At 44.7% G+C, this 25,204-nt stretch overlaps 1 protein-coding gene across 2 annotated transcripts in view; it reads left to right on the top strand.

The window, feature by feature from the left end:
• Positions 1-25,204, top strand: part of TRIM67 (tripartite motif containing 67) — a 286,203-nt gene that overhangs the window by 99,558 nt on the left and 161,441 nt on the right. The gene's annotated exons all lie outside the window — the stretch shown is intronic.

Here is a 25,204-nt window from a genome sequence, read left to right as displayed (position 1 = left end):
ACATCAAAGATACATAAAAGAGAAAATCACCCAAGTGAAAAAACAAAAAATAAAGGTCTCGTCTCTGCCATATAATAGGTATCAGAGACCAAAAACCTATAGGATAAAAGATTCCGATGACGTCTCTATTTACGGAATCAAAGAACTATGGTGTAATGTTTAAAGTTATAATAAACGCTGTAAACAAAAACACATAAATAGAACAGCGTCAATTTTTACACACACATAACCGCATATGAAAACAATTTGGTTGGCTACCTTCAACCATAGCAGTAAATGTAAGGCTGTTCATGATAAGACAAGTAAAAAACGTGGAACAGTCTCACCAAATCTCGTGGGCAAAGGAGCACCGGATATGTCCTGATCAGGTAATGGTCCGGAGAAAAGAAGGGACAACAATCCCTATGTCCATCCCTATAGGGCTACCGTTAGGCTATCCCCAAAAGACTCCTGCCCTTACAAGGGCAGTCCACAGCTACCCCTGCATATATATGCCCTGCACTCTCCCTTGAGATATCGTCCCATCGTCCCAAATTGTTTTCATATGCGGCTATGTGTGTGTAAAAATTGACGCTGTTCTATTTATGTGTTTTTGTTTACAGCGTTTATTATAACTTTAAACATTACACCATAGTTCTTTGATTCCGTAAATAGAGACGTCATCGGAATCTTTTATCCTATAGGTTTTTGGTCTCTGATACCTATTATATGGCAGAGACGAGACCTTTATTTTTTGTTTTTTCACTTGGGTGATTTTCTCTTTTATGTATCTTTGATGTATTAAAAGTTATGTTTTAATATTTCCACTTCATGCTTTATTATGATTAATTGTTAGTGGTGCCAATTGTGTTATTTATATTTCCAACACTGGGATTGCTTTGTTTCTACTCCCCGAGAACAGTAAAACATAAAAATGATCGATGGAAATCAAAATTAATATCTCATGGAGGTCTGGATTTGGAATGATGCTCAAAATCAAAGTGGAAAATCAAATTACAGGCTGGTCCAACTTCAGTGGAAATGCCTCAGAACAAGGGAATGATGTTCTGTTGTGTGGGGCATCCATGTGCCTGTATGACCTCCCTACAACGCCTGGGCATGCTCCTGATGAGGCGGCGGATGGTCTCCTGAGGGATCTCGTCCCAGACCTGGACTAAAGCATCCGCCAACTCCTGGACAGTCTGTGGTGCAACGTGATGTTGGTGGATGGTGCGAGACATGATGTCCCAGATGTGTTCAATCGGATTCAGATCTGGGGAATGGGCGGGCCAGTCCATAGCTTCAATGCCTTCATCTTGCAGGAACTGCTGACACACTCCAGCCACATGAGGTCTGGCATTGTCCTGCATTATGAGGAACCCAGAGCCAACCGCACCAGCATATGGTCTCACAAAAGGTCTAAGGATCTCATCTCGGTACCTAATGTCAGTCAGGCTACCTCTGGCGAGCACATGGAGGGCTGTGCGGCCCTCCAAAGAAATGCCACCTGTTGTGAATTCCATTCTTGGGCTCCCTCCTGTGGTTATGAATGGTACTTTTGTGAGTTCTGCCCTTGGGCTCCCTCTGGTGGTTTCGAGTGGAACTGCTGCTCCTTGAGGTTCTGCAGCAGCTGCTTTCACTAATCGGCTCCACTGGCCTTGCTATTTAACTTGGCTCTGGTCTGTAGTCCATGCCAGCTGTCAATGTCTCAGGGTGGATTCAGTTTTCTCCTTGGATATTTCTCATGGCCTGTCCATTTCAGCAAAAGATAAGTTCTTGCTAGTTCTTTGTTAGTCCATCTGCTTTGGACTTTATTGCTCAGCTCATGTCGTGTTTCTTTTTGTCCAGCTTGTCATATATGATATATTCAGGCTAGCTGGAAGCTCTGGGGAAGCAGATTTGCCCCTCCACACCGTGAGTCGGTGTGGAGATCATTTTTGTAAACTCTGCGTGGATTTTTAGTTTTTAATACTGACCGCACAGTATCCTTTCCTATTTCTGTCTATCTAGATTAGAAATTGGCCTCCTTTGCTAAAATCTGTTTTCATTTCTGTGTATGTCTTTTCCCTCTCCACTCACAGTCAATATATGTGGGGGGCTATCTTTCCTTTTGGGAATTTCTCTGAGGCAAGATAGTTTTCTGTTTCCATCTTAAGGGGTAGTTAGTTCTTAGGCCGTGACTAGGCGTCTAGGGAGAGTTAGGAACATCCCACGGCTATTTCTAGTGTTGGTGTTAGGAGTAAGGTTTGCGGTCAGTAAAGTTACCACCTCCTCAGAGCTTGTCCCATGTTTCGTTTTACCCACCAGGTCATATCAGTGCTTCTCCGTAACCACCAGGTCATAACAGTACAGCTGGCCCACAATGTGTTGAATGCATCTCAAAAGAGGGAAAAGAAAGTTCTGAGCCATTTTTTTTTCCTTTGCAGCTTGTTTTGTCTTTTTTTCCCCTTAATCTTTGGGTGGTTCCGGATTTTGGTGCTGATATGGAGGTTCAGGGTCTGTTCTCGCGTGTTGATCAGCTCGCTGCAAGGGTACAGAGTATCCAAGATTATGTTGTTCAGACTCCGGTTCTAGAGCCTAGAATTCCTATTCCTGATTTGTTTTCTGGGGATAGATCTAAGTTTCTGAACTTTAAAAATAACTGCAGATTGTTTTTTGCTTTGAGACCCCGTTCCTCTGGTGACCCCATTCAGCAGGTGAAGATTGTCATTTCTCTGCTGCATGGAGACCCGCAGGACTGGGCATTCTCCCTAGAGCCAGGGAATCCTGCCATGCTCAATGTAGACGCATTTTTTCAAGCACTCGGACTGCTGTATGATGAACCTAATTCTGTGGTTCCGGCAGAAAAAATCTTGCTGGCTCTGTGTCAGGGTCAGGAAGCAGCAGAAGTATACTGCCAGAAATTTAGAAAGTGGTCTGTGCTCACAACATGGAATGAGGATGCCCTAGCAGCTATTTTCAGAAAGGGTCTTTCTGAAGCCCTTAAAGATGTTATGGTGGGGTTCCCCATACCTGCTGGTTTGATCGAATCAATGTCTCTGGCCATTCAGATTGATCGGCGCCTGCGCGAGCGTAAGGTTGTGCACCATATGGCGGTGTCCTCTGGGCTGAGTCCTGAGTCTATGCAATGTGATAGGATTTTGACTAGAACAGAACGGCAGGAATTCAGACGTCAGAATGGGCTGTGTTTTTACTGTGGTGACTCTACTCATGCTATTTCTGATTGTCCGAAGCGTACTAAGAGGGTCGCTAGGTCTGTTACCATTAGTACTGTACAGCCTAAATTTCTCTTGTCTGTTACCCTGACTTGCTCATTGTCGTCCTTTTCTGTAATGGCATTTGTGGATTCTGGCGCTGCCCTGAACTTAATGGACTTAGAATTTGCCAAGCGCTGTGGTTTTTCCTTGGAGCCTTTGCAGAGTCCTATTCCCTTGAGGGGGAGAGATGCTACGCCATTGGCCAAGAATAAACCTCAGTACTGGACACAGTTGACCATGTACATGGCTCCAGCACATCAGGAAAATATTTGTTTTTTGGTGTTGCATAATTTGCATGATGTTGTTGTGCTGGGTTTTCCATGGTTGCAGCTACATAATCCGGTGCTGGATTGGAAATCTATGTCTGTGACTAGTTGGGGTTGCCAAGGGATGCATTGTAATATTCCTTTGATGTCAATTTCCTCTTCCCCCTCTTCTGAAGTTCCTGAGTTTTTGTCGGATTTCCAGGATATATTTGATGAGCCCAAGTCCAGTTCCCTACCTCCTCATAGGGACTGATTCCAGGCTGTAAGTTCCCTAAGGGTCGACTCTTCAATCTGTCTGTGCCAGAGCATGCCGCTATGCGGAGTTATGTAAAGGAGTCCTTAGAGAAGGGGCATATTCGCCCGTCTTCGTCACCGTTGGGAGCGGGGTTCTTTTTTGTTGCCAAGAAGGATGGCTCCTTGAGGCCCTGTATAGATTATCGCCTTCTCAATAAGATCACGGTCAAATTCCAGTACCCTTTACCTTTGCTTTCTGATTTGTTTGCTCGGATTAAGGGGGCTAGCTGGCTTACCAAGATCGACCTTCGAGGGGCGTATAATCTTCTTCGTATTAAACAGGGCGATGATTGGAAAACAGCATTTAATACGCCCGAAGGCCATTTTGAATATCTTGTGATGCCTTTCGGGCTCTCTAATGCTCCATCTGTGTTTCAGTCCTTTATGCATGATATTTTCCTGGATTATCTGGATAAGTTCATGATTGTATATTTGGATGATATTTTGTTTTTTTCTTATGATTGGGAGTCTCATGTGAAGCAGGTCAGGATGGTATTTCAGATCCTTCATGCTAATGCATTGTTTGTGAAGGGGTCTAAGTGCCTTTTTGGAGTTCAGAAGGTTTCTTTTTTGGGTTTCATTTTTTCTCCCTCGGCTATTGAAATGGACCCTGTTAAGGTCCAGGCCATTCATGATTGGACTCAACCCACATCTGTGAAGAGCCTTCAGAAATTTTTGGGCTTTGCTAATTTTTATCGCCGCTTCATTGCTAATTTTTCTAGTGTGGTTAAACCTCTGACCGATTTAACGAAGAAAGGTGCTGATGTGGTGAATTGGTCCTCTGCGGCTGTGGAGGCCTTTCAGGAGCTTAAACGTCGCTTTACTTCTGCCCCTGTACTGCGTCAGCCAGATGTTTCTCTCCCTTTTCAGGTTGAGGTTGATGCTTCTGAGATTGGGGCAGGGGCCGTTTTGTCTCAGAGAAGTTCTGATGGCTCTTTGATGAAACCGTGTGCTTTCTTCTCCAGAAAGTTTTCGCCTGCTGAGCGTAATTATGATGTTGGCAATCGGGAATTGTTGGCTATGAAGTGGGCATTTGAGGAGTGGCGACATTGGCTTGAGGGAGCTAAGCATCGCGTTGTGGTCTTGACCGACCATAAGAATCTGATTTACCTCGAGTCTGCCAAGCGGTTGAATCCTAGACAAGCTCGATGGTCTCTGTTTTTCTCCCGTTTTGATTTTGTGGTCTCGTATCTTCCGGGATCTAAGAATGTGAAGGCTGATGCCCTTTCTAGGAGTTTTTTGCCTGATTCTCCGGGAGTCCTTGAGCCGGCTGGTATTCTCAAGGAGGGGGTGATTCTTTCTGCCATCTCCCCTGATTTGCGGCGGGTGCTTCAGGAGTTTCAGGCTGATAAACCTGACCGCTGTCCAGTGGGGAAACTGTTTGTTCCTGATAGATGGACTAATAAGGTAATTTCTGAGATTCATTGTTCTGTATTGGCTGGTCATCCTGGGATTTTTGGTACCAGAGATTTGGTTGCCAGGTCCTTTTGGTGGCCTTCCTTGTCGCGGGATGTGCGTTCTTTCGTGCAGTCCTGTGGGACCTGTGCCTGGGCCAAGCCCTGCTGTTCCCGTGCTAGTGGGTTGCTTTTGCCTTTGCCGGTCCCTGGGAGGCCTTGGACGCATATTTCCATGGATTTTATTTCTGATCTGCCTGTTTCTCAGAAGATGTCTGTCATCTGGGTGGTTTGGACCGGTTTTCTAAGATGGTCCATTTGGTACCTTTGCCTAAGTTGCCTTCCTCCTCTGATTTGGTTCCATTGTTCTTTCAGCATGTGGTTCGTTTGCATGGCATTCCGGAGAATATTGTGTCTGACAGAGGTTCCCAGTTTGTTTCTAGGTTTTGGCGGTCCTTTTGTGCTAGAATGGGCATTGATTTGTCTTTTTCGTCAGCATTTCATCCTCAGACAAATGGCCAAACGGAGCGAACCAATCAGACCTTGGAAACCTATTTGAGATGCTTTGTGTCTGCTGATCAGGATGATTGGGTGACCTTCTTGCCGTTGGCCGAGTTTGCCCTTAATAATCGGGCTAGTTCGGCTACCTTGGTTTCGCCTTTTTTTTTGTAACTTCGGTTTTCATCCTCGTTTTTCTTTGGGGCAGGTTGAGCCTTCGGACTGTCCTGGTGTGGATTCTGTGGTGGACAGGTTGCAGCGGATTTGGACTCATGTGGTGGACAATTTAACGTTGTCTCAGGAAAAGGCTCAGCGTTTTGCTAACCGTCGTCGGTGCGTTGATCCCCGGCTTCGTGTTGGGGATTTGGTCTGGTTGTCTTCTCGTCATGTTCCTATGAAGGTTTCTTCCCCTAAGTTCAAGCCTCGCTTTATTGGTCCTTATAAGATTTCTGAAATTATCAATCCTGTGTCTTTTCGTTTGGCCCTTCCAGCTTCTTTTTCCATTCATAATGTGTTCCATAGATCTTTGTTGCGGAGATATGTGGTGCCCATGGTCCCCTCCGTTGACCCTCCTGCTCCGGTGTTGGTTGAGGGGGAGTTGGAGTATGTGGTGGAGAAGATTTTGGATTCTCGTCTTTCGAGGTGGAAGCTTCAGTATCTGGTTAAGTGGAAGGGTTATGGCCAGGAGGATAATTCTTGGGTTTTTGCCTCCGATGTCCATGCTGCCGATTTGGTTCGTGCTTTTCATTTGGCTCGTCCTGATCGGCCTGGGGGCTCTGGTGAGGGTTCGGTGACCCCTCCTCAAGGGGGGTACTGTTGTGAATTCCGTTCTTGGGCTCCCTCCTGTGGTTATGAATGGTACTTTTGTGAGTTCTTCCCTTGGGCTCCCTCTGGTGGTTTCAAGTGGAACTGCTGCTCCTTGAGGTTCTGCAGCAGCTGCTTTCACTAATCGGCTCCACTGGCCTTGCTATTTAACTTGGCTCTGGTCTGTAGTCCATGCCAGCTGTCAATGTCTCAGGGTGGATTCAGTTTTCTCCTTGGATATTTCTCATGGCCTGTCCATTTCAGCAAAAGATAAGTTCTTGCTAGTTCTTTGTTAGTCCATCTGCTTTGGACTTTATTGCTCAGCTCATGTCGTGTTTCTTTTTGTCCAGCTTGTCATATATGATATATTCAGGCTAGCTGGAAGCTCTGGGGAAGCAGATTTGCCCCTCCACACCATGAGTCGGTGTGGATATCATTTTTGTAAACTCTGCGTGGATTTTTAGTTTTTAATACTGACCGCACAGTATCCTTTCCTATTTCTGTCTATCTAGATTAGAAATTGGTCTCCTTTGCTAAAATCTGTTTTCATTTCTGTGTATGTCTTTTCCCTCTCCACTCACAGTCAATATATGTGGGGGGCTATCTTTCCTTTTGGGAATTTCTCTGAGGCAAGATAGTTTTCTGTTTCCATCTTAAGGGGTAGTTAGTTCTTAGGCCGTGACGAGGCGTCTAGGGAGAGTTAGGAACGTCCCATGGCTATTTCTAGTGTTGGTGTTAGGAGTAGGGTTTGCGGTCAGTAAAGTTACCACCTCCTCAGAGCTTGTCCCATGTTTCGTTTTACCCACCAGGTCATATCAGTGCTTCTCCGTAACCACCAGGTCATAACAGCCACCCCACACCATTACTGACCCACTGCCAAACCGGTCATGCTGAAGGATGTTGCAGGCAGCAGATCGCGCTCCACGGCGTCTCCACAGTCTGTCACGTCTGTCACATGTGCTCAGTGTGAACCTGCTTTCATCTGTGAAGAGCACAGGGCACCAGTCGTGAATTTGCCAATCCTGGTGTTCTATGGCAAATGCCAAGCTCCTGCACGGTGTTGGGCTGTGAGCACAACCCCCATCTGTGGATGTTGGGCACTCAGACCATCCTCATGGAGTCGGTTTCTAACCGTTTGTGCAGACGCATGCACATTTGTGGCCTGCTGGAGGTCATTTTGCAGGGCTCTGGCAGTGCTCCTCCTGTTCCTCCTTGCAAAAAGGCTGAGGTAGCGGTCCTGCTGCTGGTTTGTTGCCCTCCTACGGCCCCCTCCACGTCTCCTGGTGTACTGGCCTGTCTCCTGGTAGCACCTCCAGCCTCTGGACACTACACTAACAGACACAGCAAACCTTCTTGCCACAGCTTGCATTCATGTGCCATAATGGATGAGCTGCACTACCTGAGCCACTTGTGTGGGTTGTAGAGTCCGTCTCATGCTATCACGAGTGTAAAAGCACAACCAACATTCAATAGTGACCAAAACATCAGCCAGAAAGCATTGGTACTGAGATGTGGTCTGTGGTCCCCACCTGCAGAACCACTCCTTTATTGAATGTGTCTTGATAATTGCTAATAATTTCCGTCTGTTGTCTATTCCATTTGCACAACAGCATGTGAAATTGATTGTCAAACAGTGTTGCTTCCTAAGTGGACAATTTGATTCCACAAAAGTTTGATTTACTTGGAGTTATATTCTGTTGTTTAAGTGTTCCCTTTATTTTTTGATCAGTGTATTATAGGTGAAAAGAGTAGAAGAAAATTGGTCCTGGAGGTGGCCATATGGCCTACAGCAACATTAAAGAAGCTGTTGTAAATTCCTGCGAGTACTGGTTGTTTACTGAATGTGACAACAATCTCCCATATTCTGTAGCCTGTGGGGTTAGGTGGCAAGATGGAAACCTCGTCTTACAAAGAAAACCAGTCAAGTTTGGCTGTGGTTTGCCAAAACATCCATCAACTCTGCTAAAAAAGCCTGTAGGAAAATGTATTATGGTCTAATGACAAAAAGATTTAACTTTTTAGCCACGATTCCAAAATGTATGTTTGGTGCAAAGCCAATCTTGTGAATCACCAAAAGAACACCATAGCCACAGGTGAAATTGGTGGAGGTGGTATTATGTTTTGGGATTGCTTTTTGGCATCTGGAACTGTCACTTTAGTCAAGGTACAGGGAATTCTGAACAGTTCTAAATATTAGTCAATTTTTCAGCAAAGCCTTCAGGCCTATGCTAAAAAAGCTGTAAATGAAAAGAGGTTTTACCTTTCAGCACAATAATGCCATAAGTATACCTCCAAATCATCAAAATAATGGCTTTGTCAGAAGAAGATCAAAGTTATGGAATGGGCCAGCCAGAGCAAATCCCTGAATCCAAATGAAAATCTGTGGTTATTATTATTATTATTTATTGTTATAGCGCCATTTATTCCATGGCGCTTTACAAGTGAGGAGGGGTATACATAATAAAAACAAGTACAATAATCTTAAACAATACAAGTCATAACTGGTACAGGAGGAGTGAGGACCCTGCCCGCGAGGGCTCACAATCTACAAGGGATGGGTGAGAATACAGTAGGTGAGGATAGAGCTGATCATGCAGCGGTTTGGTTGATCGGTGGTTACTGCAGGTTGTAGGCTTGTCGGAAGAGGTGGGTCTTCAGTTTCTTTTTGAAGATTCTGATGGTAGGCGAGAGTCTGATGTGTTGTGGTAGAAGGTTCCAGAGTAGGGGTGATACGCGAGAGAAATCTTGTATACGATTGTGGGAAGAGGAGATAAGAGGGGAGTAGAGAAGGAGATCTTGTGAGGATCGGAGGTTGCGTGTAGGTAAGTACCGGGAGACGAGGTCACAGATGTATGGAGGAGACAGGTTGTGGATGGCTTTGTATGTCATCGTTAGGGTTTTGTACTGGAGTCTCTGGGCAATGGGGAGCCAGTGAAGGGATTGACAGAGGGGAGAGGCCGGAGAATAGCGGGGGGACAGGTGGATTAGTCGGGCAGCAGAGGTTGTCCTGAAGAGGGCGCTGTACACAGGAGATGTCCTTACAGTCTGACAGATATGGTATGCTACCGTAAGGAAGAGTGAAATCGGGCAAAGATTGCGATTCTAGATGTGCCATGCTGATAGACTCCTACCCATAAAGACTAAAAATTAATCACAGAATAAAATCCAGCTCACCACCTGCAATTCCACACTTCAGAGAGACGAATAGCACCTGGGCAGGGTGCAACATCCAATGGAGAAAGCAGAAATTTCCAGCTTACAGATGAAATCCAAAAAAGGGCACTTTATTATCCAACGAACATGAAGCAAAGATTGAAATTGTGAATAAACAAAAAATAGAATAGAGGCATCTTTTGACGCGTTTTGAGTGAAATGTGCTCTTTGTCAAGATACCATCAAAGTGAACTTACAGGATTTAAAAACAATCTGAATATGGGCACACACCATTTACCTGATTGCAAACAAATCAATTAAGTCACAGGTGAGAAAGCTCTACAACTAGACATACAGCTCTGGCAAAAATTAAGAGACCACCGCATTAAAGCCCTGTCATGGGTAGCCCATTCTCCAGACCTGAACCCCATTGAAAACATTTGATTTCTGAACTCTTCCTGAGTTAAAACATTAGTATTGTTGTTTCTAAATGATTATGCACTTGTTTTCTTTGCATTATTTGAGGCCTGAAAGCACTGGTTATTTTTTTTTTATTTTGACTATTTCTCTTTTTCGGAAAAAAAAATACAAAATTTATTGCTTGGAATTTCGGAGACATGTTGTCAGTAGTTTAAAGAATAAACAAACAATTTACATTTTACTCAAAAATATACCTATAAAGAGTAAAATCAGACAAACTGAACATTTTTCAGTGGTCTCTTAATTTTTGCTGCTGGCACACCACTGCCCTTCCCCGTGCTGCTGGCACACCAATGCCCCCCTGTGCTGTTGGCACACCACTGCCCCTCCTGTGCTGCTGGCACACCAATGCCTTCTTGTGCTGTTGGCACACCACTGCCCCCCGTGCTGCTGGCATACCACTGTCCCCTGTGCTGCTGGCACACCACTGCCCCCCTGTGCTGCTGGCACACCACTGCCTCCCTGTGTGCTGGCACACCACTGCCCCCTGTGCTGCTGGCATACCACTGTCCCCCCTGTGCTGCTGGCACACCACTGTCCCCCCCCTGTGCTTCTGACACACCACTGCCCCCCCCTATGCTGCTGGCACACCACTGCCCCCTGTGCTTCTGGCACACCACTGCCCCCATCCCATCCTGGATATGCCCCCTGGTCACTATATGCCCCCTGCTGGCACGCACATGGCCCCCCCGGTCACTATATGCCCCCCTGCTGGCACGCACATGATAAAATAACAAACACTTAACTCACCTTCCTATGATGGCTCCGTACTCCCAGCTACTCGGTTGCATTTCCTGTTTCCTGGGCATTGGATCATGTGACCTGGGCACACAGTGATGACATTACTGTGCTGTGCCAATCAAATGATTGGATGTCGGCACAGATACAGGAAGAGCCCACGGGGGAGCAGGGAGCACAGAGCCATCATCGGAAGTGAGTTAATTGTTTGTTATTTTATCATGTGCGTGCCAGCAGGGGGGCATATAGTGACCGGGGGGCCATGTGTGTGCCAGCAGAGGGCATATAGTGACAGGGAGTTTGTGTGCGTGCCAGTAGGGGGCATATAGTGACCAGTGGGAGCATATTCTTGATAGGAGGGGGGAGTGCAGGCAATGCAGTATGCTCCACTCCCCTGTCAACCAACTTGGCGCGGCTTCAGCACCAAGGTGATGGACAGCGGGTGCAGTGAATATTACATGAGGCTAATGAGCGGAAGCGCGTGACCTCCCGCTGTCTCCGCAGCCCGCAGCCAGCCCCCTGACACCACTACAGAGCCGCCCCCCCTCCTCTACAGCACAGCACACATTCAGATTGTAAGACGCACCCCCCACTTTCCCAAAAAATTTAGGGGAACAAAAGTGAGTCTTATAATCCGAAAAATCTGGTACATGTTTTCATAGATGGCATAATAAATTAACATAATATTAATTTCTGACTCTTGTTTGTCTTTGTTGATGTGATAGTTCATGTTTTGGGATTGCTTTTTGGCATCCGGAACTGTCACTTTAGTCAAGGTACAGGGAATTCTGAACAGTTCTAAATATTAGTCAATTTTTTAGCAAAGCCTTCAGGCCTCTGCTAAAAAAGCTGTAAATGAAAAGAAGTTTTACCTTTGAGCACAATAATGCCATAAGCATACCTCCAAATCATCAAAATAATGGCTTTGCCGGAAGAAGATCAAAGTTATGGAATGGGCCAGCCAGAGCAAATCCCTGAATCCAAATGAAAATCTGTGGTTGTCCTGAAGAGGGCGCTGTACACAGGAGATGTCCTCACAGTCTGACAGATATGGTATGCTACCGTAAGGAAGAGTGAAATCGGGCAAAGATTGCGATTCTAGATGTGCCATGCTGATAGACTCCTACCCATAAAGACTAAAAATTAATCACAGAATAAAATCCAGCCCACCACCTGCAATTCCACACTTCAGAGACATGAATAGCACCTGGGCAGGGTGCAACATCCAATGGAGAAAGCAGAAATTTCCAGCTCACAGATGAAATCCAAAAAAGGGCACTTTATTATCCAACGTAGATGAAGCAAAGATTAAAATTGTGTGTTCACAAAAAATAGAATACAGGCATCTTTTGACGCGTTTTGAGCGAAATGTGCTGTTTGTCAAGATACCATCAAAGTGAACTTACAGGATTTAAAAACAATCTGAATATGGGCACACACCATTTACCTGATTGCAAACAAATCAATTAAGTCACAGGTGAGAAAACTCTACAATTAGACATACAGCTCTGGCAAAAATTAAGAGACCACCACATTAAAGCCCTGTCATGGGTAGCCCAATCTCCAGACCTGAACTCCATTGAAAACCTCTGGAATGTAATCAAGAGGATGATGGATAGTCACAAGCCATCAAACAAAGAATTGCTTAGATTTTTGCGACAGGAGCAGTGTGAAAGACTGGTGGAAAGCATGCCAAGACGCATGAAAGCTGTGATTAAAAATCATGGTTATTCCACAAAATATTGATTTCTGAACTTTTCCTGAGTTAAAACATTAGTATTGTTGTTTCTAAATCATTATGCACTTGTTTTCTTTGCATTATTTGAGGTCTGAAAGCACTGGTTATTTTTTTTAATTTTGACTATTTCTCTTTTTCAGAAAAAAAATACAAATGTATTGCTTGGAACTTCGGAGACATGTTGTCAGTAGTTTATAGAATAAAAGAACAATTTACATTTTACAAAAAAAACCTATAAAGAGAAAAATCAGACAAACTGAACACCACTGCTCCCCTGTGCTGCTGGCACACCAATGCCCCCCTGTGCTGTTGGCACACCACTGCCCCCCCATGCTGCTGGCACACCTCTGTCCCCTGTGCTGCTGGCACACCACTGCCCCCCTGTGCTGCTGGCACACCACTGTCCCCCCTGTGCTGCTGGCACACCACTGCCCCGCTGTGCTGCTGGCACACCACTGCCCCCCCAGTGCTGCTGGCACACCACTGCCCCCCTGTGCTGCTGGCACACCACTGCCCCCCTGTGCTGCTGGCATACCACTGCCCCCCTGTGCTGCTGTCACATCACTGTTCCTCCTGTGCTGCTGGCACACCACTGCCCCCCTGTGCTGCTGGAACACCACTGCCCCCTGTGCTTCTGGCACACCACTGCCCCCCTGTGCTTCTGGCACACCACAGCCCCATCCCATCCTGGATATGCCCCCTCGGTCACTATATACCCCCCTGCTGGCACGCACATAGCCCCCCCGGTCACTATATGCCCCCCTGCTGGCACGCACATGATTAAATAACAAACACTTAACTCACCTTCCGATGAGGGCTCCCAGCTCCTCGGTTGCGCTTCCTGTTTCCCGGGCATCGGATCATGTGACCTGGGTACACAGTGATGACATTACTGTGCTGTGCCAATCACATGATTGGATGTCGGCACAGACACAGGAAGAGCCATGGGGGAGCAGGGAGCACAGATCCATCATCGGAAATGAGTTAAGTGTTTGTTATTTTATCATGTACGTGCCAGCAGGGGGGCATGTAGTGACAGGGGGTTCATGTGCGTGCCAGTAGGGGGCATATAGTGACCGGGGGGCATATTCTTGATGGGGGGGAGTGCAGGCACATGCAATATGCGCCACTCCCCTGTCAACCAACTCGGTGTGGCTTCAGCACTGAGGTGATGGACAGCGGGTGCAGTGAATATTACATGAGGCTAATGAGTGGGAGCACGTGACCTCCCGCTGTCTCTGCAGCCCGCAACCAGCCCCCTGACACCACTACAGAGCCGCCCCCCCCCCCCCCTCCTCTACAGCACAGCACACATTCAGATTGTAAAACTTTCCCCAAAAATTTAAGGGAACAAAAGTGAGTCTTATAATCCGAAAAATACGGTACATGTTTTCATAGATGGGATAATAAATGAACATAATATTAATTTCTGACTCTTGTTTGTCTTTATTGATGTGATAGTTCATTTTCCAGATATACTAAATTCCTTTTCTTTTACAGGATATTTATCCCAGTTATATACACCAAAATTAGTAAGATCTCAAAAGGATTTTCCACTAGATTTCATAGAAAAAAAGAAAGAAAGAAAGGGTTAACACATGCAGAATTTACACATAATTCCAAATTGGTACCTAAAAAATTTTCACATGCTTATAATTTAACACCTTCAATTTAAATGTCATATTGCACCATTAACTCTTTGGAGAAAGAAGAAAGAGGTCCCTCCTTCTCCAAAATGTTGATGGTGCAATATGACATTTAAATTGAAGGTGTTAAATTATAAGCATGTGAACATTTTGTAGGCACCGATTTGGAATTATGGCCAGGGTCACACCTAGCGTATAAAAATACGGTCCGTTTTTTACGGCCAAAATACGCAGAAAAGTTCCTGAACAGTGACCCGTATTCAATGCGAGGATGAGATTTTTTTCTCGAAAAAGTATCCGTGTATTATCCGTATGGCGAGATTTTCTCGCCGGCTTGCAAAATGGACATATAAAGGTTCCATGGGCTCAAATATTCGTGAAAACATATATACAGTCTATATATATATGTATGTGTATATATATATATATATATATATATATATATATATATATATATATATATATATATATATATATATATATATATAGTCAGTGAGACACATATATACAGTACAGACCAAAAGTTTTGACACACCTCATTTAAAGATTTTTCTGTATTTTCATGACTATGAAAATTGCACATTCACACTGTAGGCATCAAAACTATGAATTAACACATGTGGAATTATATAGGTAACAAAAAAGTGTGAAACAACTGAAATTATGTCTTATATTCTAGGTTCTTCAAAGTAGCCACCTTTTGCTTTGATGACTGCTTTGCACACTCTTGGCATTCTCTTGATGAGCTTCAAGAAGTAGTCACTGGAAATGGTTTTCACTTCACAGGTGTGCCCTGTCAGGTTGAATAAGTGGGATTTCTTGCCTTATAAATGGGGTTGGGACCATCAGTTGTGTTGTGCAGAAGTCTGGCGGATACACAGCTGATAGTTCTACTAAATAGACTGTTAGAATTTGAATTATGGCAAGAAAAAAGCAGCTAAGTAAAGAAAAACGAGTGGCCATCATTACTTTAGGAAATGAAAGTCAGTCAATCCGAAAAATTGGGAAAACTTTGAAAGTGTCCCCAAGTGCAGTGGCAAAAACCATCAAGCGCTATAAAGAAATTGGCTCACATGAGGACCTCCTCAGGAAAGGAAGACCAAGAGTCACCTCTGCTTCTGAGGATATGTTTATCCGAGTCACCAGCTTCAGAAATCACAGGTTAACAGCAGCTCAGATTAGAGACCAGGACAATGTCACACAGAGTTCTAGCAGCAGACACATCTCTACAACAACTGTTAAGAGGAGACTTTGTGCAGCAGGCCTTCATGGTAAAATAGCTGCTAGGAAACCACTGCTAAGGACAGGCAACAAGCAGAAGAGACTTGTTTGGGCTAAAGAACACAAGGAATGGACATTAGACCAGTGGAAATCTGTGCTTTGGTCTGATGAGTCCAAATTTGAGATCTTTGGTTCCAACCACCGTGGCTTTGTGCGACGCAGAAAAGGTGAACAGATGGACTTTACATGCCTGGTGCCCACCGTGAAGCATGGAGGAGGAGGTGTGATGGTGTGGGGGTGCTTTGCTGGTGACACTGTTGGGAGTTTATTCAAAATTGAAGGCATACTGAACCAGCATGGCTACCACAGCATCTTGCAGCGGCATGCTATTCCATCCGGTTTGCGTTTAGTTGGACCAAGTGCTAAGCATCTCTGGGAACTCCTTCAAGATTGTTGAAAGACCATTTCCGGTGACTACCTCTTGAAGCTCATCAAGAGAATGCCAAGAGTGTGCAAAGCAGTCATCAAAGCAAAAGGTGGCTACTTTGAAGAACCTAGAATATAAGACATAATTTCAGTTGTTTCACACTTTTTTGTTAAGTATATAATTCCACATGTGTTAATTCATAGTTTTGATGCCTTCAGTGTGAATGTACAATTTTCATAGTCATGAAAATACAGAAAAATCTTTAAATGAGAAGGTGTGTCCAAACTTTTGGTCTGTACTGTATATATATATATATATATATATATATATATATATATATATATATATATATATATATATTTATTTATATTTCATACAGAGCTAGATAGCATAAAAGCCGGTAATTCAATTGCCGGCTTTTGCTAAGTCCTTACCAAACCCAACAGGATATGAGACATGGTTTACATACAGTAAACCATCTCATATCCGTTAGATTTTTGCATATCCCTCACTAATAATGTTAGTAGTGTGTGTGTGTGCAAAATTTGGGAGTTCTAGGTGTTAAAATAAAGGGTTAAATCACTGAAAAAACTGGCGTGGGCTCCCGCGCAATTTTCTCCGCCAGAGTGGGAAAACTAGTGACTAAGGGCAGATATTAATAGCCTAGAGAGCATGGTTATTGCCCCCCCCTGGCTAAAAACATCTGCCCCCAGCCACCCCAGGAAAGGCGCATCTGTAAGATGCACCTATTCTAGGACTTAGCCTCTCTCTTCCCACTCCCCTGTAGTGGTGGGATATGGGGTAATAAGGGGTTAATGTCACCTTGCTCATATACAATTTTTGGGGTGACAGATTCCCTTTAAAGGTGGAAAAAGTTCTAAAATGAATCTCCTTGGTGTGATTTTTTTTTTACTTGCGCAAAAACTGGCATTTTACCAGGGATGTGTAGACATCTTTTTATATCTACTGTATATAGTATTTTCTTATACTGTTGTTTTCAGACCGTTTATAGTATTGTCTATTTTGGTATGCTTAGGTAGTTATTTGATAACTAGATGGTGGCCCGATTCTAACTCATCGGGTATTCTAGAATCTGCATGTCCACGTAGTATATTGCCTAGTCACGTAGTATTTTGCCCAGTCATGTAGTATAATGCTCCATGCAGTTATGGCCCCATAGATGCCCCATATAATGCTCCATGCAGTTATGACCCCATAGATGCTCCATATAATGCTCCATGCAGTTCATTATGGCCCCATATAATGCTCCATGCAGTTCATTATGGCCCCATAGATGCCCCATATAATGCTCCTTGCAGTTATGGCCCCAAAGATGCCCCATATAATGCTCCATGCAGTTATGGCCCCATAGATGCCCCATATAATGCTCCATGCAGTTATGGCCCCATAGATACCCCATATAATGCTCCATGCAGTTCATTATGGCCCCATAGATGCCCCATATAATGCTCCATGCAGTTATGGCCCCATAGATGCCCCATATAATGCTCCATGCAGTTATGGCCCCATAGATGCCCCATATAATGCTCCATGCAGTTCTTTATGGCCCCATAGACGCTCCATACAGCATTGTGCCACATGTAATGCTGCTGCTGCTGCAATAAAAAAAAAATAAAAATCACATACTCACCTCTCGTCGCTGCTCCTCAGCGTCCCGTCTCTCCGCACTGACTGTTCAGGCAGAGGGCGGCGCGCACACTAATACGTCATCGCGCCCTCTGACCTGCACAGTCACTGCAAGAGGATGGGAAGACGGAGCGGCGCCCGGCGGATGGAACGCGGACAGGTGAATATGAAATACTCACCTGCTCCTGGCGCTCCTGACGCTGTCCCTGCCTGTCCCATGGTACCGCAGCTTCTTCACGCCTGCGCGAGAAGGACCTGCCATGACGTAACGGTCACATGACCGTGACGTCATGGAAGGTCTTCACGCGCAGGGCCTGTGATGACGTCGCGGTCACATGACCGTGATGTCATGGCAGGTCCTTCGCGCATACCATCCTTGCCACCGGAAGGTGAGTTTATAATGATTTTTTTATTTTTTTAATTATTTTTAACATTAGATTTTTTTACTATTGACGCTGCATAGGCAGCATCAATAGTAAAAACTTGGTCACACAGGGTTAATAGCGGCGGTTACGGAGTGCGTTACCCGCGGCATAACGCGATCCGTTACCACCGGCATTAACCCTGTGTGAGCGGTGACCGGAGGGGAGTATGCGAGCGCCGGGCACTGAGTGCGGGGAGTAAGGAGCGGCCATTTTCTTCTGGACTGTGCGCGTCGCTGATTGGTCGTGGCAATGGTCGTGGGCGTTTTGCCACGACCAATCAGCGACTTGGATTCCATGACAGACAGAGGCCGTGACCAATGAATATCCGTGACAGAAAGAAGGACAGACAGACGGAAGTGACCCTTAGACAATTATATAGTAGATTATAGGTAGGTATGTGATCATACATTAATCATACATTAAATCAAGGTTTTTTATCAATAAAAACATCAAGTAGTAAAAGGAATATTGTTAAACTAGTCTCTTAAACTTATGAATAGTAGAAAGAAAGTACACATTCAGCAAGAAGGAAAGAGTGACTGTTACTATGCTCAAGCTGGAAGCTAAGCCAGGTCTCCACCTATGAGCTCTGAAATCCCTGCTCAGTCTCTCCAGGGACTAGGAGACAAGGCATCTTCTCTGAGGGTGAGGCTAACATGCACGAAAGCTGCCGACACCATATTTATAGAGACAGAAGGCACAATTCAAACAATTTTTTAAGTCACTATTCTTTTTTGTCATGTGGTAACTTTTTTGCAGCCAAATTCTTCAAAATGGGGTGGTTCATGAATTTTGCGCTATAAAAGAGAAGAAAGCTGGCATCAATGTCCATAGACCTTCACTTGGGTACAACAAATGCCATATGTGTAATGGGGCTAACCAGAACTCGCAATCATGTGGGTGGTGCTAACGCTTTGGTAAACGACATCCACAAACTGTAATCTTCTATAGAAGGAATTAGTAGTATTCACCCTGGAAGTGTTATCACCCATAGGCTCAGATTCATTAAGACTGAAGTTTCCCATGCCAGTTTTACTGATGGCCGTGCAGGAATAAGATGTGCCTAATTCTTTAAGAAGTATACTTAACAAAATCACTACGTCTTATCAGTAGTGTGTGTGTCTCTGTTCACCTCGCCAGAAATGTTACTTCAGGCAGTTACAGGAGTAACATTTCCGGCATAAGGTACACTGCAACCGTCAATGAATTTGTCATGTGGGTGTTGCCACGGCCCATCCCGGCTCTGCCTGTTTTGGCAGAGGTAGCTGAAACTGGCACAAAAAAGCTAAAAGTTGCGAAATTTGAAGATGTTTTTATGCCAGAAAATTGGCGTAAACACCTTCATGAATCAGGGCCATAATCTTTATCCACAACATGTGTGGCTGTCATTGGCGGTGGGCCCGCAGGCAGCACTCACACGTCGTCCTGATTACAACAGAAGAGACAGCTTAGCGGGTGCTATATAGATCTCAGTTACAGAGTCACGCTCATGTCATGTTATCATTTATTCCTAAAGAACTTAAGGCATTGGGATGGAGAATTCACCGTGCTTCCTTAGCTTATCAATATCTTATTTCTATTATCACCTTTTGGTGGTGGTAAGGCTGGAGTCACACTCAGCGTAAGACAATACGGTCCGTTTTTTACGGCCGTAATACGGAGAAATGTTCCCAAAATAGTGATCCGTAGTCAGGGTGTGTCAGCGTATTTTGCGCATGGCATCCTCCGTATGTAATCCGTATGGCATCCGTACTGCGAGATTTTCTCGCAGGCTTGCAAAACCGACATCTAATGGATTTATGTGCTCAAATGTTCGGTAAAACATATATACAGTATATATATATATATATATATATATATATATATATATATATATATATGTCATTGAGACACATATCTATATATTCTGTATTTATATTTAATTCAGCGCGAGATCTGTGAAAAGCCGGTAATTCAATTGCCGGCTTTTCATTTCTCCTTCCCAAACCCGACATGATATGAGACATGGTTTACATACAGTAAACCATCTCATTTCCCCCTTTTTTTTGCATATTCCACACTACTAAGGGCAGATATAAATAGCCAGGAGAGGGCCCATGGTTATTGCCCCCCCCCCGTGGCTAAAAACATCTGCCCCCAGCCACCCCAGAAAAGGCACATCTGGTAGATGCGCCTATTCTGGCACTTGGCCACTCTCTTCCCACTCCCTGTAGCAGTGGGATATGGGGTAATGAAGGGTTAATGTCACCTTGCTATTGTAAGGTGACATTAAGCCAGATTAATAATGGAGAGGCGTCAATGATGACACCTATCCATTAATTGTACGAAATGGTTAATAAAACACACACACACATGATTAAAAAGTATTTTAATGAAATAAACATAAACACACAGGTTGTTGTAATATTTTATTGCTCTCTCAATCCATTTGAAAACCCTCGCTTGGCAAAATAATAAACGTACAATATACATACCCTCAGATGAACCGTCACGTCCCACGAGGTAATCCATCTGAAGGGGTTAACTCAATTTACAGGCAGGAGCTGCGCTAAAGCACTGCTCGTGTCTGTAATCCCCCGGGTAATGAAAGGAAATCTGAGTGATCTGTACTTACATTGAGTTGCGGTGAGGCGCCCATCTGCTGGGGGCAGATGTTTTTAGCCGGGGGGGGGGGGGGCAATAACCATGGACCCTCTCTAGGCTATTAATATCTGCCCTCAGTCACTGGCTTTACCATTCTGGTGGAGAAAATTGCGCGGGAGCCCACGCCAATTTTTTCCGCCATTTAACCCTTTATTTTAGCAGCTACAGCGCCCACATTTTGCACATACACACTACTAACATTAGTAGTGTGGAATATGCAAAAAAAAGGAGATATGAGATGGTTTACTGTATGTAAACCATGTCTCGTATCCTGTCGGGTTTAGGCAGGAGAAATGAAAAGCCGGCAATTGAATTACCGACTTTTCACTAACACCGCTGCGTATTTCTCGCAAGTCACACTGCTGGTCCGTGTGGAATCCGTATTTTTCGCGCCCCCATAGACTTTCATTGGCGTATTATTTGCGCAATACGCTGACAAACGCAGCATGCTGCGATTTTGTACAGCCGTAGAAAGCCGTATAATACGTCGCCGTAATATACGGCTGACAGGAGCAGCCCCATTGAGAATAATTGTGCCGTTTGTTTGCCGAGTTTTACGGACGTAGTTTCTGCGCTCTTACGTCCGTAAAACTCGCTAGTGTGACGCCGGCCTAAAACTCTTTATGTTCTTATTTTTTTTTTTCACTAATTTATTTTTAACTTATGTCACATATTATACCCTTAGTAGGTCATGAAAACCTTTGAGGGCTATTTCAACACGTAAATACCTTTTTTGCAAAATTATGGAAATTCTGACGGGTTCACAAACTTTGAAGCACCTCTGTAGTATTCTGGACATTTTTTTAAACAACTAAATTGAAAAGCATTAAGAAGATGTTTAAATCTCTATATATAATTGTCTAAGGGGTACTTCCGTCTTTCTGTCCTCAACTTCCGTAACGGAAATCCTGCGTCATTGATTGGTCTCGCCAGCTGCCTGTCATGGCTGCCGCGACCAATCAGCGACGGGCACAGTCCGATTAGTCCCTCCCTACTCCCCTGCAGTCAGTGCCCAACGCCCGCATACTCCCCTCCAGTCACCGCTGACAAGTGGCGCGAATTGGCCCCTCCCTACTCCCCCCCATCAGTGCCCCCTGCGTGCTTCACTGCTGACACATGACCCGCACATGGTGCACCAGGTTATAATGGGGAGGAAGCAGCGAGCGCTCACAATGCGGGACATGGAAATACATTGGGGAGATCACAGCGGCCGCCATCATCTGACCTGTGCCCGGGGCTCCGCACACTACCGGGAGCAGCCACAATGTCCTCCGCCAGCGACGGCCTCCGTGCCAGACTACAGGAAGGGCGGACTATCACCCCGCACGTGAACAGCTCTTCGGAGCCAGCCCATGTGCCGGCACTGTGGAGTCCTGCAGGGCGCCCCGTGTGAGCCACACTCCCGGCCCCCGGCCTCTCCGTCATCTACACACGTGTCCTGTTGTTATGCGCGGGCCGTGTGCTGCTCCTGCACTGCCGGAGATGGCGCCTCCGCCACTCTCACCTCCGGCCGTACATCTGCTCCTCTCATGGACGAACGGGCCGGGGACGATCTCCAGATAGCTGCCATACTACGTGGGCTGTGTTACATATGTGCTATATACTACGTGGGCTCTGCTATATACTACGTGGGCTCTGTTATATACTACGTGAGCTCTGGTATATACTACGTGGGCTGTGCTATATACTACATGAGCTCTGCTATATACTACTTGGGCTCTGCTATATACTACAGTGGGGCAAAAAAGTATTTAGTCAGTCAGCCATAGTGCAAGTTCCACCACTTAAAAAGATGAGAGGCGTCTGTAATTTACATCATAGGTAGACCTCAACTATGGGAGACAAACTGAGAAAAAAAAATCCAGAAAATCACATTGTCTGTTTTTTTATCATTTTATTTGCATTTTATGGTGGAAAATAAGTATTTGGTCAGAAACAAACAATCAAGATTTCTGGCTCTCACAGACCTGTAACTTCTTCTTTAAGATTCTCCTCTTTCCTCCACTCATTACCTGTAGTAATGGCACCTGTTTAAACTTGTTATCGGTATAAAAAGACACCTGTGCACACCCTCAAACAGTCTGACTCCAAACTCCACTATGGTGAAGACCAAAGAGCTGTCAAAGGACACCAGAAACAAAATTGTAGCCCTGCACCAGGCTGGGAAGACTGAATCTGCAATAGCCAACCAGCTTGGAGTGAAGAAATCAACAGTGGGAGCAATAATTAGAAAATGGAAGACATACAAGACCACTGATAATCTCCCTCGATCTGGGGCTCCACGCAAAATCCCACCCCGTGGGGTCAGAATGATCACAAGAACGGTGAGCAAAAATCCCAGAAACACGCGGGGGGACCTAGTGAATGAACTGCAGAGAGCTGGGACCAATGTAACAAGGCCTACCATAAGTAACACACTACGCCACCATGGACTCAGATCCTGCAGTGCCAGACGTGTCCCACTGCTTAAGCCAGTACATGTCCGGGCCCGTCTGAAGTTTGCTAGAGAGCATTTGGATGATCCAGAGGAGTTTTGGGAGAATGTCCTATGGTCTGATGAAACCAAACTGGAACTGTTTGGTAGAAACACAACTTGTCGTGTTTGGAGGAAAAAGAATACTGAGTTGCATCCATCAAACACCATACCTACTGTAAAGCATGGTGGTGGAAACATCATGCTTTGGGGCTGTTTCTCTGCAAAGGGGCCAGGACGACTGATCCGGGTACATGAAAGAATGAATGGGGCCATGTTTCGTGAGATTTTGAGTGCAAACCTCCTTCCATCAGCAAGGGCATTGAAGATGAAACGTGGCTGGGTCTTTCAACATGACAATGATCCAAAGCACACCGCCAGGGCAACGAGGAGTTGTTTCGTAAGAAGCATTTCAAGGTCCTGGAGTGGCCTAGCCAGTCTCCAGATCTCAACCCTATAGAAAACCTTTGGAGGGAGTTGAAAGTCCGTGTTGCCAAGCGAAAAGCCCAAAACATCACTGCTCTAGAGGAGATCTGCATGGAGGAATGGGCCAACATACCAACAACAGTGTGTGGCAACCTTGTGAAGACTTACAGAAAACGTTTGACCTCTGTCATTGCCAACAAAGGATAGATTACAAAGTATTGAGATGAAATTTTGTTTCTGACCAAATACTTATTTTCCACCATAATATGCAAATAAAATGATAAAAAAACAGACAATGTGATTTTCTGGATTTTTTTTTCTCAGTTTGTCTCCCATAGTTGAGGTCTACCTATGATGTAAATTACAGACACCTCTCATCTTTTTAAGTGGTGGAACTTGCACTATGGCTGACTGACTAAATACTTTTTTGCCCCACTGTATGTGGGCTCTGCTATATACTACGTGGGCTCTGCTATATACTACGTGGGCTCTGTTATATACTACGTGGGCTCTGTTATATACTACGTGGGCTCTGTTATATACTACGTGGGCTCTGCTATATACTACGTGGGCTCTGCTATTGTCACGGGGAGACTAGGTGAGCGAGAGCTAATAACCCGGGCCCCTGCAATTTCCCTCAGACTAGGGAAATCCTGACTGACCCTCTACCTGGAGTTTACACTGATGGTGTGCATGTCCAGGCCTCGAACCTCACCCTGTCTCCTGTTTCAACCCTAGGCTGAAACCTCCGCCCACCACCCAGTGTTGGTAATACACCAATACCCACAGTTAGCACAGACAAGGATAAAGGAAAATATACACCACGCCGCAGTCACTCAGGAATACACTATAAATGTGCAGGGCAAAATAAATACAAATATAGGAAGGAGTAAATAAGACGAAGGAATATACACCACCAGCAACGAATCTCCAACAACCAGCTCTCCACTCCAGACCGAGATAACAACGCACAAGACAGAAGCTATAATCGGCGACGCCCAATGATCAGGAGAACTATTTAAAGTCAATGGGCATGGCCCAGCTTCCAATCCGAGGATCAGGTAAATTAACCCCGGAACAGCTAGATAGAATCTAACCGACGCCAATGAGCAAATAGTGGTCAAAAGCGGAATTACCGCTGTCTGTCGAACGACCTGGTCTGAACAGCGTCCGACATGACAGCTATATTCTACGTGGGCTGTGCTATATACTACTGTACATATTCTAGAATACCCGATGCGTTAGAATCGGGCCACCGTCTAGTTCATTTAATATCTGTACAGTTTTACAACCCTTGTCACATATACAGTACTTTCAAATCTAAACATTTTAAGATTTTTTGTTCCAATGCAAGTATTACCTTACACGATTGACTTCTTTTTAGGAAAAAGAAAAAAAAATAATGCATGTTGAATCAATGTAAAACAAGTATATGTTTATCAATTACAAAAGTTAAAAAATATAAAGATATATAGGCCAGGAAATGAAAAAGCAACCAATGGATGGCGAAATATAAAATTGCATCATATCAAATCAACTATATAGTAAATGCAGAATGTGCATCCATTACTAGAAATGAAGAGAGAATAGTGCCAAATATTATTTTACATTATATTATTTGGCACCATTCTCTTTTTATTTCTAGTAATGGATGACATTTAGTAGTATACATTTTATGAGTCTATTATTATTTAA

Source organism: Ranitomeya variabilis, chromosome 2, assembly GCF_051348905.1.
Source record: "Ranitomeya variabilis isolate aRanVar5 chromosome 2, aRanVar5.hap1, whole genome shotgun sequence".
NCBI classification, from domain to species: domain Eukaryota; kingdom Metazoa; phylum Chordata; class Amphibia; order Anura; family Dendrobatidae; genus Ranitomeya; species Ranitomeya variabilis.
This window is presented reverse-complemented; position numbering and strand designations above follow the sequence as displayed.